Source organism: Narcine bancroftii, chromosome 1, assembly GCF_036971445.1.
Source record: "Narcine bancroftii isolate sNarBan1 chromosome 1, sNarBan1.hap1, whole genome shotgun sequence".
Lineage (NCBI taxonomy): Eukaryota > Metazoa > Chordata > Chondrichthyes > Torpediniformes > Narcinidae > Narcine > Narcine bancroftii.
This window is the reverse complement of record NC_091469.1, coordinates 410,014,711-410,032,188: the sequence shown is the minus strand read 5'-3', so window position 1 is coordinate 410,032,188 and position 17,478 is coordinate 410,014,711.

Below are 17,478 nucleotides of genomic sequence, written 5' to 3'. Positions count from 1 at the left end.
GTGGGGAATTTTTCTGACAATTGTCTAATGTTCAATTCTATTTGCAACCTCCCAGAAAATGAAATAGTCCATATTTACGTATGTGCAGCAAAACAAAGATGCTGAAGAAATGGAAAGTAACACACTCTCACACAAGCGTGAAGCAACAATGATCTGCCATAAGAGAGAGTCTAACCACTTATCCTTGACATTTCAGTAGGCTTACCATTGCTGAGAATCCCACTATCAACATACTGATCAGGAACTCAGCTGGACCACTCACAGAGGTAATGTGGCTTCAAAGACGCTAGATACCCTACAACTATCATTCTGATGGTACTATGGTTATATAACCAGAAAGGGTCTTGAGACAAAACGCAACACGTTTACTGAGCAATTTACATGTATTTTGCAGTCTGGAATTAAAAGTTAAACTAGTTATTAGTTATATGCCTACAAAATGGTCAGACTATAAACACCCAGCTAGTTCACCAATGCCCTTCATGGAAGGAAATCTGCTGTCTTTACTTGACCTGCCTGTTATGCGATTCCAAAGATTTTAATGTAATTGATTGCAAAATGCACTCTGAAGTAGCCTGGGAAGCCATTCAGTTTAATGCTAGTCAGGGATGGGAAATAAATGCTGGCCTTGCTATTAACGCCCACAACATGAAAATGTAAATAAGTTAAAAATCAGTTCTTGACATCCCAAAGTCATTCCACCAGCTGGAAGCTGTAATGGGAGTATGACTCTCCATTTGCAATACAGCTCCATTTACAGTCAAGAAACATAGAAAATGTGACAGAAGAAGGGTATTCAGCCTATTGAGTCTGGTCCACCATTCAATATGGCCATGGCTGATCCTACAATTTCTATTCCTGCCACCTCTCCATACCCTTTGATCCCTTTCAGGGACACATCCGACTCCTTTTTGCAACTATCTATTAACTGGTCTCAATATTTTTTTGCTGCAGGGAGTTTTACAAATTCACAACTCTCTGACTGAAAAATATTTCTTCTCATCTCAAACCTAAATGGATTATCTCTTATCCTTAGATCAGTTCAGAACTTTCCCAACATCAGGAACATTCTTCCTGCATCTAACCTATCTATTCCTTTCAGAATTTTATTTGTTTCAAAGAGTATAACCAATCTTTCTTCATATGTCAGTCCTGCAACCCCAGAAATCAGTATGTCAAACATTCATTTCACCCCCTCAATGGCAAGTACGTCCTTCTTTAAATTAAAAGGCCAAAACTGCACACAGTACTCAAGTTGTGGTCTTGCTAAGGCCCTAAACAACTGCAGTAAGACCTCCTAGTTCTATAGTCAAAGCTTCTTGCAATGAAGGCCAACATACCATTTGTTTTCTTCACCATCCGCTGCAACTGCATTCCAACCTTCAACGATTGATGCACCGTGACACTCTGGCTTTGTTGCACCTCCCGTTTTCCTAATTTTTCATCATTCATCTTCCTATTATTACTATCAATTAAATTGACACCATCCAGGGCAAAGCAATCCATTGAACTGACCCACCATCGATCAATTTAAGTATTCTGGAACCATGGATTGCCATTGAATGAAGACATCGTGGCAGCTCTCTCGATATTGGGGACAAACTGACAATATAACTGTGAAGATTTTATTGTCCAGTATTTGAAGAAACTCCATGAATTGTAAAAAAAACCTTCATTCCCCAACGAAAAAGCAATGTAATTTGGCCTTTGAAGGCAACATATGTCCTCTGCTTAATTTACGTATGCACTGAAGATTGCATGATCTAATTGTCTCCTGGAGTGACTTGGAAGAATGTGGCAGCATAAAGGTTTCATGCTGTGGTAACCTTCACTTCTAATACAAAAGCAGTCCCCAATCCAGATGTTGACTGCAGGCAATCATGCTTCATGATGGCCCAATCTATGGCACCCTGTGTCGTAAGGCACAAGGCAAGGCAGTTTTATGTGAGAGAGTGTAAATGCACATTCTATGGTAGTATAGGTAAAGCCTGAGATTGATCACCACAAAGGGTTATTCTACTGTTCAGACTAGCAGTACATTCAGAACTCACTCAGAACTAACATCTTCAACTATGAGCAATGACTAATTCTGCAGGAACATAGATGAAATAAACAAAATATTGGCTGGAAGAATACCTAAAATATATAATGGAGAAACAATTAAAATAAATTAAAAAATATATAAAAAATATTGGAGAAAATAAATTGCAATAGAAATAAAGAAGAGAATACAAAATAGCTTCTTTCTTTAGGTCATTCAGGTTTCAGTGTTTATGGGGAAATCTCTCATTCTGCTGTAGTTCATCCAAAAGAATAACATTTTAGTGGAATGATCTTTAAAGCAATTTGCAGATTAATTTTGTTGTATGTGTTGACAGGCTAGCTGAGGCAGGGAGTTCCAAATGGAACTTTCAGTGTTCAGCATTTCATACTGTCTAGCAGCAATCATCAAGGACGTGCTCTGCTCTCACTGTTGCAATCAGGAAAGAGGTATAGGTGCCGAAAGACTTTTACAACCAGGTTCAGGAACAGTTGCTACCCTCTCCCCCATCATACTCCTAAACAACTGAGTCAATCAGAGATTCCATTAAGGGCTCTTACTTTGCGCAATATATATTACTAATTATTTATTTTTTCTGTATTCCACAGTCAACTTGCTTACATTTCTCTCTTTTGTATACATATCTTTTTTTCTTGAGTACAGTTTTGCAGTGACTGATAAATAGATGTTCTGCTGGCTTGCAGGAAAAAAGAATCTTAGGGATGAATGTGTTGTCTTGTATGTGTTTTGACAATAAATTCATGAGTGAAGTTTTGCTTCACTTGGAAGGACTGGCTTCCTCTCTGTAACCATCAACTCAGCGTTTTCCAGCATTTCCTTCATTTCCCATTCATCTGCCTTGGTCCTCTCTGCCCCCAGAATTAACAAAAACATCACCTACCAACTACCAGCTTCCACTCCAACACAATGTCCTCCATAATTTCTGTCACATACAACATGATCCAACACCAGACAGATCTTTCTCTCTCTGCCTTCCATGACTCCCTCATCAACTCATCCCTTCCCTTTAAGCGCCCCCTTGTCACCTTCCTCTGGGGCCACAGGAAGTGTCACATTTGTGCCCACACCTCCTCCCTCACCAAGATTTGGGGCCCCAAAGATTTGCGTTAACCGCTACGCCAACCATTCTGCTAGCCTACTCCCCATGCTCCCTCTCTTCTCCATCCCTCTATCTTGTTTCTTCCAGCACTCTATTCATTCCCTCTTTCACAGAGCCATCTCCCCTCCCCCTGTTTGCTGGTGTTCTCTCCCTCTCTTATCCACCTATTTCTTCCTGCCTGTGGGACTGTGCTCCTCCCCCTACCCCTTCCCTCCACCACAATTTTGTTCGGGCAGCTGCCTATATTTTGCCCATACCTGATGAAGGGTTCAAGCCTGAAACATTAGCTTTGAATCTTTATCTTTCCTATATAAAGAACAGTTTGACCTTCTGAGTTTCTCCTGCATCGTGTTTTTATTTCAATCACAGTGTCTGCAGACTTTCATGTTTTACTCCTGAGAAAGCGTCAATGCTTAGCTTTCTGACCCAACCCACTTAACAAAAATAGTATTAGAATTGGAAACCAAGGAACAATATAGAATACAAGGAAATGGCTGGAAAGTGGAAATGAATAGCCTCATTGATGACCTGCACTGATGCTCATGGTAGATGGCTTTCTTCTGAGCAGTAAGTTATATCACTGGAAAATGGTTGAATGGAAAATTAAGGGAAACTCTGATGAATTTTGTGACATACTTTTTCTGTGTATTACTGCAATTTACAAATTAATATGAATACGTATTGTACATTCTCCACCATGATAACACTCATCACTTCAGGTCATATCCCTTTAATGGCCTCCAACCTCATTGTTTCCCAACCCCGCCCTACCCAGTTCTACCTTCTACCCAATTCACAAACCCAATTGTTTCCATGTGATCCTGCCACATTAAATCTGTATCCGCTTATCTCGACTCCATTTTCTTCCCCTTGGTTCGGTTCCTCCCCACCTACATCCACAATACTTCACATGCCTCCATCACTTCAACAACTTTCTGTTCCCTGAACTTGACCATCTCATCTTCACCATGGGCATCCAATCACAATGCACCTTGAACCCTATACCGAAGGCCTCAAAGCCCTTTGTTTCTTCCTTGACAATTTCTTTAAAAAAAGACAATTTAACCTGTCCTTTCTCGACAAAGCACAAACAATGGCAACAGGGTAAAATTCCTTTTGGAATAAAGACAGAAACAATTGGTGGCTTTTGACTAGAGTCTGGTGCTATCCTTTACTGTGTGACAAGGTGAAATTTCAATCCAGATTCTCATTTACTCATGATTTTACTCAATGGAATGGTATCTTTAACTCTTGGCTCAGGATGATTTGGAGTACATGGGGATCTTTTTACTTGACATCAAGTCAGCTCACTGACAGCAGGGAGTCAGGTTGGTGGCCTTCCCATTATCTTTCAATGTATTTCAGTTTCTTTCATTCTATTTTAATTCCTTTAATTTGTTTACCGTTGGTTATAGCAGTCACAAGCCTGCCAGTTAAGGAAAGTTCACATCGAAGCAGGACCCTTATACAGTATTGCAGAGTATATCAATTTGTAGAATTGCATTGGTTTCTTTGTAACAATGTATTAGTTTCCATTAAAGCGACCAAATTTGGAATTTGGATTTTCCTTCCTAAAATTATTATGGTTATTTGAGTGTTTAGGGTGAAGGTTGTATACACATTTACAATGAATGGTGGTTCCACAGTGTGACATTGTTTAGGAATGGTTAATGTGAATGCAAGAAGGAGGTTGGGTAAAAGTCTGCAGAATTTTTAAAAATAACCTGCTATGAGAACTTTGCCTCCAGGGTTACAATCTGGTGCAAACCTTAACCTGATTCAATGCAAGAAATGCCTACAAATTAAGACAAAATTAATGCTGAAACACCATCAGAAAATAATGGTGGTCCCAACGTTTTACCTATAATGCCTATGGTTATATTGTTCATGGATCATGGAGTGGGGCACCATCTGTGACTGAATATGACAGTGTGTTTGTATGTCTCTGTATGTGATTGTTTCTGTGTCTATCCAGACATATTGTTAATACAACTGATTGTATCATTTATCTGCCTTAGGATAGTATCTGGCTTGAGAGCAGAGGAGGGAGTTCACAGAGACGTGGTTATTGCACCCTGGCCCATTCTTTGCCTAGCAACAGCCATTTCGATAATGAACCTCATATGGGGTTAATTTTATCAAATACATTTTACGGGCTTTCTAAACAGTCTATGTACAACATATTTTAGTTTTTCAAGATGATACTCAAGATAAGTATCATGAAATTGGTCATTTAACTGAGTTCCTATTGCAAACAAATTAAATCACATGAAATGAAATTGATTTTAGTGCATTTTGTGCAGTATCTTAAATGTGCAGAGAAACATTATTTAAAAAGAAACGTACTTCTGAATTACTTTTCAATTTTTTATACATTTCTTTTACTAATTATTATAACATTGCATGTTTTTCTCTAAATACTTAACAAGAACTTACTTTCACTAAATTGAATTCCAAGAAACAAGAAGCATTTGTCAAAATCTTCTCTGCATTCTCTTTGGTTGAAGGGAATGAAGTAGCCAAAACCTTCCATTCAAGATAAAGCTTACAAAGGACGAAAAGCAACTGAAGCTTGCACAAATCAAAGAGGATTGGACAGATTAAGGTCAAAGGTGACTTTGGGTCTTTGTATATGGATAGGGAGTGATTTCACATGAAAGAGTGGGGTTGACATAGGTTCCTCTTGATATGGTAAAATATGTATGCCATAGATGTTGAAACTGAATCAAGGCAGAATACATGAGCTACCCTGTACTACATCAAGTATTTAGCACATGCAATTGAGAACTACTCTCTATCCTGCTTACATTCCAATGAAAACAGTAGTAATTTGGAAATTATTACAACATGTAGATTTTTAAGCATTTTATGCCCAAACATCTGCAGGCTTTCTCTACTGAGAGTGAAGCATGTTAGGGAGCTTCTGATGGAATACAAGCCAGGCAGTGTTCTCCAGAACAGCTGAAACTGCCCTTGACTTGAGATTCCTGACTCTAGACTCCTGAAACAACCATTTAACTCTGAGATCAGTTGAGGCAAAAAAATTTGAGGACAGAAGAGATGATTCAATGATGTTCTGAAAGTCTGCTTGATAAAATGCATCAAACTCACTGACTTGTGGGAATCCCAAGCCAACAACTGCTCAAAATGAAGAGACACATTCAGAATGGCAAGGAGGAACTTGAATCTCTTTGTTGGGAGCACATGGAAAGAGTGCACCATCTTTGGTCCTCATCTCCATCCAGTCCACCAAACACCCCTTTCTTCATTCAGGAGTCTACAGTCACCTCTGAAATAGAATGGAAGCAACTCACCATTAACACAAGGGCAACCTAAGATTTGTTTCAATCAAAAATTTGCAGTATAAATCCAGAAATAGAAAAGTAAACCTGCTGGGAACTTAATATTGTCATGGAATGTGCTGTGAAGCCAAATGGAAGAAGCTCCACCCAGGCCCTAAATTTCTCTGGGAACTTTGTGAATGAAAGTGTTAGTTTGGGAATCCAGAAACTTTGAAAAAATATCAAAATTTCAAAGCTGATGATAGAGCTCAGCATATACATCTCTACAGTCTTCTACTTCTATTGATTTTGAAATGGGAGGTATTACTTTCATCTGCTTTAATATAATTGGATGCCTTGAAGAATGAGGACAGAAGCAGTTCAAACCCCACCCCAGAACGGTGACCAGAACATTCAGGCTGTCATTTCAGTGCAGTACGGAAGGAGTTGTGCAATGTTGGAGCACTGTCTTTTGGACGAGTCTCTGATCAGACGATCAGACAGCTAGTCTGCTAACTTAGGTGGATATAAAAGGTTTCTAAACAATAATCAAAGAAAAGCAGGCGATTATTGGCCAGTATTTATGCTTCAGATGACATTACTAAAAAAAGATTAGGACTTTGCAATATTCATTTTGACCATTGGGTTTCTTACTTTGCAAAATAAATTACATTTCAAGACATTGAATTGGCAGTGAACCATCTTTGAACACGGTGAGTTTCAAGATTCCTTTATTGTCATGTAATAGTACAGAACATGTATTATTACACAAAATTACCTTCTGCCGGTCATAGAGTCAAAGAATAGCCATAGTGTTTCCCAGCACCCCTTACAGTAAGAGAGAAACAAAAACAAAGAGAGTCCCTTCGGAGTCATTGGAAGTGTACGTGGATTTGTCTTCAGTGGGCTCCTGCAGCCTCCAAGCTGCATAGACTCATGTTTGATCCATTGGTAAAACACAGGATTCTCTTACCCAGACTAAAGTCCAGCATTCAACTGCTAGAGGTCAAGATCTGTCTCCATGTTGTCCTTTAGAAAATAAAGAAATTGTTGGTTTTTTTCCGTGACTTTCACGAAACAAAAAAGTGTCGCCTGAGCTGCTGTAATAGCAACGCTTCTGCTGGTGCGGACCTGCTGAGAGTGGGGAGTGGAGACACAGCGCTGATCTAAAGGGTTGAACTGCCTAGTCTTAAAGTCAATGGCTTTAAATAGCCTGGTAAAGGAACCAACAGTGTTTTTTTTTTAAATCCTGCAACGATGGGGTCTGTGCCCAAGATGGCAGCACCTGTGCTCAGCAGCAGCCCCAAGACGTTAGACACCAGGGGAGCAGGGCACGAGAAATGGAGAGAACATCCCCCATTGAGAAGGAGAAGCATGGGAGATGACCATACAGGACAGTGACCATGGCAGTGGACCAGCAAGGGGCTCAGCAGCTGAAGGATCCTACAGAAAGGGTGACCATAGCGGTGGAGCAGCTGAGGGACCCACACAGGCGACTTGTGGTCGGGGCAACCTCATAAGCTTCGGGCTGTTGAAGACTGGCTCATGGGATTGGAACAAGCATTTGAGAGGATGCTGAGGACAAGAAGAGCTCCAAAGGGCCTCAGGTGCTGAAAACTCCATGATTGTGTCAGAGGTTTGGATCTGAAGCTCAGGTTGCCAATGGATCAAACACTTTGATGAGGGGCTCAAGCCCGAAACGTAGGTGATGTATCTTAACCTTTGCTACATAAAGGCACAGTTTGACCTGCTGAGTTTCTCCAGCATCTGTGTTTTTTCGCTTAACAGAATCCTTTGTTTAGTGATGAGAGAGAAACTGGCCAGGAAGCATCTTGTGTCCTTAATGATTTCCATCCAATTCTCCTTGCATCCAGGTTGATGAAAGAATATGATTCCTCTACAAATATGTGATCATCTTTGCCCATTTCCCTCTGTGTGTTCCCTGCTGAACTTAAAGCAGGAGGAGGCAATGATTGTATCCCCAGGGTCACGAAAATAAACTCCTGATTAAATCTTGTGTTATTTATAGGCAATTCCACACTGATCTACACTTCAGTGACCTGGACTAAATGGTTTCCTGTTGCACAGTAATTTCTCTAATTCCATCCATTACATTTATATAATTTAGTGAACAGTTGACATTTATTTGAATGACTGAGAATGGTTGAAAATGAAAAACATATTTTCTGATTCTGATTTTTTATATATTTTGCCATTAATAGTCATTTGATTATGTGAAGACTGCAACGTTTCCTAAACAGAAAAATAGGATGTGAAAATATCACAGTTTGAGATTGCCCAGTATTTAAAAGTTGCATTTCGTAAAACATCACATTTGTGTTCCAAATCAACAATTTGCTGCAGGAACACAGCAGATTAGGCAGCCTCAGTGGGAGACAAAGAAATGTTGATGTTTGACTGATGTTTCAGGTCTAAGCCCTTCTTCAAGGAATGAGTAAAAAATTGGCTGGCATCTGAACTAAAAGGCTGGGGAGAAGGGAAGAATGGGCAGGGGTAGGAATACATACCAAAAGACAAAATGTGTTAATTGGACACGGATAGGAGGATGGGAGAGAGGAAAGGTGAGAATTAACAGGGGGAGGAGAGGAGAGTGATTAGACCCTTTTATAGAGTGAAAAAATGCAAAGATGGAGATTCTCTGCTCTTGCGTCGCAAAACTTACCATCGTAAAATCTCCGTGAGCAGCTCCAAGGCAGAGACTCCAATCCCTCTTCAACCTAATGTCAGCAGTGGAGTGGAGCGCTCCACTACATGTCATAAATGTACTGCTGCTTCAAGCAGCTGGCTAGGGGTGGGCTGATGACATCGTGATGATGCCGTAAACCTGCAACCCAGGAGCCATCACCAAGGCTTCTATGGTGATTGATGCTGGGGTTAAGTTCCCTCCTGCCACCTGGAAATGTCCTCTTCTCATTCCCCCTCTGTCCCTCACTCCTTCACCAAGGCCATTGAGACCAAGGAGCAGGAGGGCAGCGAGGAGCCGGAGGCCCAGCGGGGGCAAGAAGAGTCAGAGTCCTCTGAGCTGCCAGGTCCAGAGGGCAAAGGGACCCGGCTGCAGATTTCCACTGCCCAGGAGGAAGGAGGGCAGATGCTAAAGTGTGGAGATGGAGAAGTAGATTTGGATGCAAGAGGGGAGCGAAGAGCTGGAGTGGCAGCAGCTCTGGATTGAAGAGCTAAAAGAATGATCAATGGCTGTCATTGTTACCCATAATCCCCCACAAAGCTGGAATCGCTCTGGGAACCACAGAACGGTTCCAGCTGCGTGGGGGATTATGGGTATTGAAGATGGCCATTGCTTGGCACGTATGTTAGACCTCATGGTGATGGGAACCACTACAGCACCATTTGCCCCTGCTTTCATATGCTCTGGAGGATGCTACAAGACACCACTCTTCATAAAAGTGGTGCAGGAGCAGCTTTTTAGGGGTGTTCCATAAAAAGGTAAGTTCAAAATTTTCTCCACAGATGGAGCTAGCCTCGAGGTGGAGGCCTGGCGTAAAAACACCTATTCAGGGTCAGGACAAGTTCTGCCAGTCAGAGGAGGTTGGAGGTGGAGGAGTATTGGTTCGGTCTAATGTCGTGAAAGAAACAAAGGGCTTTGAGTCCTTCGGTATGGGGAATGGAGGTGCATAGGGATAGGATGTCCACGGTAAAGATGAGGTTGAATTTAGGCAATGAAGTTGTTGAAGTGAAGTTGTGAAGTATCGTGAATGTAGGTGGGGTCTGGGGGGGGGGTGTGGAGGGAAACTAGACCATGGCTTTTCCAATGCAGAGGAAGAATGATTGCAAGATACTACAGGTATGGTGAGAGAAGTATGCCGACTGAGTGCATCACAGCTTACTTTGAAAACTTTACTGCCCAGGAACGCAGAAGGCTGTGGAAAGTTGCAAACCTAGCTAAGTCCATAATGGGCACCAACCTTTCATACCATTGCATTTATGTGAGATGCTGCTTCAAGAGGGCAACCAGCATCATAAAGGATTCCTGTCACCCTGGTTACAACCTCTTCTTGATGCTGCCTTCAGGCAGAAGCTACAGAAGGCTGGTCAAGCACTTTCATGTTCAAGGGCAGATTTCACCCAACAGTTATCAGGTTCTTGAATCTTCCTGTATTATATTAGCTCTAACCATTAACTGCCCCAGGACCACCAAAAGATTTTTCTGCATTGCTGAAAAGTCATTAACTGCAAAGGGACAACATTTATCTATCCTAATATATTTATTATCTCTTTTTACGTTTTGCATTTGTGGTCATTTGTATTTTTGTTATTGTACTTGGTGTATCTTAACATACCTGTTTGGCTGCAGCATGTAAGAATTTTTCCGCATCTGAACGTTGCACTTACTTTAACAACAATAAACACAGATTGAACATTGAAATTTTCTTTGCAAGACAGTAACACTGAAGCTCCCTCTTCCACATCCATATCACAATATGCCATCACATCGCTGTCCATGGAAAAAAATCTGTGTAATAGACATTTTTTCAAGCACAGGCAGGGTAAAAGATTGCCATTCAGACAGAGGAGAGATTCAAATATGTTCTCGAAGGCTCACGAAAATGCACCATCTCCAAAAACTAGAAGGGATTGGCTCTACAAAATGAAGGAGCATTTGAGCATTTGAAATGGCTTGAAGAACCCAAGTCATTCATTAGGAGAACACAGAAGTCTGAGGAAGGACAGTACTGGCTCCCAAATGACCTTTCCTCTTATCCTGCCAGACTCCTTGTTTCCCACCTGTGGCAGAGTCTGATGGTGGTTATGCAAATGACAAAATCTGTCCAACAGTGATGGCTGACCATAATTATGGCTTGAATGGCCATGTCAGAACCCACAGAATGGAGTAGAAGCAAATCATCCTTGGGTCTGCTGTGAGAAGAGAGTGGATAGGCTGGGGCTGCTTTTCCTAGAGTGAAAGAGGCTGAGGGGCAACTATATAAAGCGGGGTGGGCAACCTCGCTTCGAGCTCAACCTCAGTGTACAGCTCGCACTCTCTGTGCATGGCTCCCCACCTCTGTGCTGGAGATCCCACACACTCTGTGCGAGACCCCCCATAATGTTTTCTCCCTATCACGTTGTTCTTTTCCTTCTCACAGTGCTATTCCCCCCTTCCCATGGTCTCATTCTTCCCCTCCTAAGGTGTTGTTCTCTCCCCCTCACAGTGTTATTCTCCCCTTCCCACAGTGTCGTTTCCCCCCTCTCATATTGACATTATCCTGCTGCCTGTGAGAGCCTTCTCCTCTGCATGAGACCCATCTTTTGTGAGGGAGACCCGTGTCTGTGAGAATCCACCTCTCTCGCTCTCTCTGCCACACCACCTCTTTCTATAACGCTCTTTCAAATTGTCCCTGTGTGGTACTCCTCTCTCTTTCTCTCTCTCTCTCACTTCCTTTTTCTGTATGTGAGACTTTTTCTATCTCACTATCTCACTGTGTCACTCCTCATCTCTCTGCAATCATTTGCCTCTTTTTTGGGACTCCCTCTCCGAGTGTTGCACTTCCTCTCCCTGGTTTGGGCTCCTCTTGTGTGTGAATCCCTCTCTTAATGTGTGGCTCCCCTATCTGTGTGTAAATCCCCCGCCCCCTCTCTCTCTCTCTCTCTCTCTCTCTCTCTCTGTCACTACCTCTCTCAGTGAGTGACTCATCTTCTCTGTGACACATTCCTCTCTCTGTGTGAGAGCCCCCTCTCCCTGTGTGAGGCTCACTCTCTCCCTCACTGCTGTTTGTTTTGGGGTTAGTTATTTTGTTTTCATTGTGACCAATTTTTCTCCTTTTTGACTTTTATGTTTTTTAAAATTTAATGACTAGCTCATGATTTTTGTATTTCCAAGTTTGAAGATGCCTTCCCTGACCTTAAAAGCATCATCGTATTCATTCCATCTATTTATTTATTTATTCCATTTATGGTAGCATCAGTGCGGCCTGCCATTCAACCACTGACACACCATCTGGCCCACGCATGGTAAAAAATTTCCCACCCCCGTTATAAAGTGTTGGAATATAGGGGTTAATTAATCATAGAAAATATGTAGAATATATGCTTATGTACTATTCAGCTTGTATACATGAATCTAGTACTATGTAACAATTTAATATTTACCTCATGGTGAAGGGAAAGAGTAATGTAAGTAAGGGGCAGCCACAGTATGTAGCAAAGTTGGCTGATTACAGTAGGTTTAGAATTGCCTGCTCCCAAAATGCAAAAGAGAGGATATGTATGAAACAATTTAGTAGGAAAGTTAAGGCAAAAGGAGGTGTTGATTAGCACAGGAGGCGATGGCCAGACAAGAGCAAAGAGAATCCTGACAGAGACTGTCAGAAACAAAGAGAATGGAAACTAACTCAGTAAGAAGGCTAAGACAGAAGGAGGTGTTGAGTAGAACAGAAGAATATGGCCAGAGGAGAACAAAGAAATAATTAGAAATATCTGGGGAATGAATTGATTTCTGATCAAAACAACAGGATATTCTGACCTTGAGGATTGAGATGGGAGCTCTACACCCCAGATATCTGCAGAGCAGGAAATTACTTGTGATAAATCTTATGCAAGAAATCTAGCAAAGAAAGCCAACTTTTGTTCTGTATGATAAGGATGAGCTATATAAACTGTAGAGACTGGAGAGTAGAGGTCAGTCTTGGGGAATAGCTCACTGTGCAGGTGACCTATGAACTAACGACTGAACCAGAGCTCTGTTAAGCTTTATTCTTGTGCTGTGTAATAAACTGATTGTTGAACCGAATACCTTCTCCTATCACTTCATTTAACGAACACGCTGGACTCAGACGACACAGAGACTAAATTAAGGGTAGGGTAAAGCTAGAGTCCAACAATTTGGTGACCCTGACATGATGAAGATGGAGAAGTGACGGAAGAGAAAGAGACGAAACACTGGTCGATTGTGGTGTGGTGAAAACAACAAGTGGCCACTCAACAAAAGGAGGTAAGCAGACGCCTGTTTAAACGAAGTTCTGCTATTGGCAATGATAAAATTGTGTGTTGTCACCACTTTGTAAAAGTCCTAGTAGAAGCCAATGAATAAAGCTTAAAAAACCAGGGGTTAGAGTCCCCTGGAGAAAACGGGGGTTAGAGGCCCCCTAGAGAAACAGGGGTTAGAGGCCCCTGAAAAAACAGGGGTTTGAGTCCCCTGGAATAAAAATGGGGATTAGAGTCACCCTAGAGAAATAGGGGTTAGAGTCCCCTAGTAGAGACATAGATATAAAAGTTAGAGTTCTTGGCCAAATAGATTTAGTGAACATATTGTATAATAGTTACATTTTTTAGTAGTGTGCTAAGTTTTCCTTGTTCAGTATTGTATAATAGTTACTTGTTTTAGTATTGTGATAAGTTTTCCTTTTGTGTTTGTAGGAAAGTGTGAAAGTTCAAGGTAAATTGAAGGGAGGCGAAAAAGGAGGTACAGGAACATGAGAAAGAGGGACAAGGGTCTTTCTTGAATAGAAGAAAATTTAAACAACAGAAGGAAGCGAAGGAGCAGAGGAGAGCATATTTACATAATATGACATTGGCTTGCATGGCTGTGGAAACAAACCTTCAGCATGCTACTAAAAAGGCATCCCCTATCACAAAGGAGAAAACGGGGGAGGAGATGACAGGGGATGTTAAGCCATCAGCCCCGCTCTATCCAAAGTTACCAGAGACGTGGCCACCACCTTATCGGATTCCCCAGATGCCAGTGATGCAGATAAGTGAGGGAATAGTGAATGTCACTGAATTAGCAGGTCACGAACTCCAGGAGGCGAAGGAGAGACTTAAGAGAGTTATGCAGGAAAGGGTGGAGGAAATGAAGGAGTTAACGAAGGAAATACAGAACGATGTTTGTAGAGTAAGGGAAACTAGTATGTGACTGGATAAAACAAATGAAAGAGAAAGCAAGAACAGACACTTGAGAATGCCTTCTCAGTAGGAACGTCAGAGGATCACTCCACCCCCACTCCTCACAATAGACAACAGGAAGAAGAGGAGGATGAGGAGATCTCGACCTTTTTGAGTCAGTGTAAGGAGAGTTGGACGGATAAAGCAGGAGTACACCCAGCCACAGAACCCTTGCAGACTACACTATTTAGGTCTGCAGTAACGAGCGGGCTGCCAGCTGTAGTCAGGGAGGAGTTAGAGAATAACCCTGATATTCCTGGTTGCTCAACTGAGCAATAGGAAAACATTTGGCCCATCACATGAAGCGTTATAGGGCTAAGCAAAAGGAGGACGAATAAATTACGGAGTCTGCACAAGTGCAACTCCTTAAGCTTCAATTGGAAGAGGCTAGGAAAAAGGCAAATGAGGCAAAAAAGAATCCCTCAAAGGGTGCAAACCAGATGATTCAGCAGCCACCACAAGGGAATAATATGAATTGGCACCCGGCCCCAAATTGGGCACCAGGTCCCACCTATGGGGGCAGGACTGGAGGTCCAATGGGGGGATTCCGAGTAAGAGGGAGAGGTCGGGGTGTTCCACGAGTGCAGCCAGTCGTATGTTTTGGGTGTGGTCAACCAGGACACTGGAAGAGAGAGTGCCCCTAGTATGGGGTCTTCAGGACACTGGGGGAAGGGGATATGGACCACCACAATATGAGACTTGGGTCCAGCCCCAGAGATCGTCAGTGCCACCCCCGGTACTCAGATTTTTCAAAATGATGGTGCTCGTAACATTTATTCACTCATCACCTTTGTCTGAAATATTAGTTCTTTGTCTGCAATATTGGATATTTGTCCCCATTTTTTCTCATTAAAATGTTTTCTATCAATCCCTTCATTGTATTCCTATCTCAACTCTCCCAAAAGGTATTCTCCTTTGTATGAAGATCTACCGAGACCAATGCCTGAAGAGGGCGCACAAAATCAGTGAACCAATGCCTGAAGAGGGCGCACAAAATTAGTGAACTGGTGCGGACTTGAAAGGCCAACGTGGCCTGTTTCCGCTCCGTAAATGGTTATATGGTTATATGGTTATATGGTTACATCAGGCACCCCATGCGGCTCTTGCTCCGACGAGACAATTCCCATTGCTGATGGAGGAGGAGCAATGTTACCCACAGTGACGGGGCCCGAGCACCCAAGAGCAGGCAGACCCCTTCCTGCAGATTAAAGTGATAGATATGGAAGTATAATTTTTAGTAGATACGGGTGCCAGATTTTCAACACTTACTGGCGCTGAGTTTCAATCTAAGAAGTCATCCTCTAGCATCCATTTGATAGGGTTCTCGGGTACACCAGAAAATCTGCCGTTTTCTCCACCACTAGTCACTTCTGTGGCAGGTCAGACTTTTGCACATCAATATATTCTGTCGGCAATGTGCCCTACTAATCTTTTGGGCAGAGGTCTGCTGGTCATGTGTGGAGCATCGATCCTATGCGGACCCAGTGGAAGAGAGGTCACCTTTCCAAATGGATATTCAATGAACTGTTTGTTAACTACACTTCGTTCCAATTCCCAGATGTTACTGTCAGCCGCTGGAGGATCCACGTCTGAGGGACTATGGGCCGACATTTACTGGGGGCTGCTGGAACCAGAGGACCCACAGAAGGGAGGGCTGCTAAAGCTTTATAATCAATGGAAGCCGTGGATCCAGACGTTACACCCATATACCCCTCCCTCGGACCCCCTCCATGTTAACCTCTTTTACGATAGAGATGGGGATGAAATTTATGCCTTTTATGAAGAGGTAGAGGGCATGCAATGGGAGATTAATTTGGACTACATAGTGGTAGGAAAGGAGGGAGTGTCCGCTACGGTGGCACTGACATCTGAGCAGCTGGAGTGGTATGTGATGGCCGGTGAGGCCATTCCTCATGTCACTCTTGCAATTGGCACTAATCACCAGGCAAAAGATTTGGGACTGATGTGTCAGAACTTGATGTCCAGACACGCAATTACCGATAGTGCAGTTCTCTCTATCTGGTCAGGTGTACAGGATTTTGTACCCTTCAAATGATCGGGTCCTCCTTGAGCATAGACAGATTGAACGCTTTCATGGTAGAGAAAAAATGGATCATCCCGACTCTGCTCCTATGTTAGACATGGGTTTTTGCCAGCAGGTTGATCCCATAACCTTTGAACTTTCAGATTATACTCCCATTTGGCAGACACAGTATCCCCATAAACCCGAGGCTGAGGTGGGTCTGGCAGATACCATTGATGGCCTTATGTATTCAGGGGTGTTGGAACATTCGTGTTCAAGTTGGAATACACCCATCTTACCTGTTCCAAAACAGGACACGGGCAAATATCGAATGGCCCATGATTTAAGGCATATTAATGGTATTGTGCGAACACCCACAGTTCCAGTACCGAACCCATATACCGCCATGACTGCTTTAACTCCGGACCTCAAGTGGTTCTCTTGTATAGATTTAGCAAATGCTTTCTTTTGTTTGCCGCTAGCAGAACAGTTTAGAGATGTGTTTTCCTTTACGTATAGAGGTATAAAGTTACGTTATACTCGACTCCCGCAGGGCTTTATCTTATCCCCAGGGATTTTCAATCAGGTTTTGAAAGAACAGCTGGGGGGGGCTAGTACTACCAGGTGAGGTAGTTCTGATCCAGTACATAGATGACATCTTATTGGCAGGACCTGAGCCTGTCTCCTGTTTGGAGGCCACAAAACTCCTGCTAGTGCAGCTGTTCAAGGCAGGTTTTAAAGTCTCTCATTTAAAGTTGCAATGTTGTAGACAAGTGGTCTCCTTTTTAGGAAGAATGGTCTCAGCGGAAGGCACAGGGATATCCCCTGTGCATCGTACAGCGATACTACATCATCCAAAACCTAAGACAGTTAAGGAAATACTTTCGTTTTTGGGTTTGACAGGTTATATTAGGCAGTTTATCCCATCGTATGGTGAGTTGACACATCCACTGCGAACTTCGGTGAATGAGCAGGGGATGAGGAATCTGGGAGCTACACTTGATTGGACTGCACAGGCTGAGATGAGTTTTATTCTACTTAAGCAAGCTCTTACAACCGCTATAGATTTGGTGATTCCAAATTATAGACACCCTTTCTT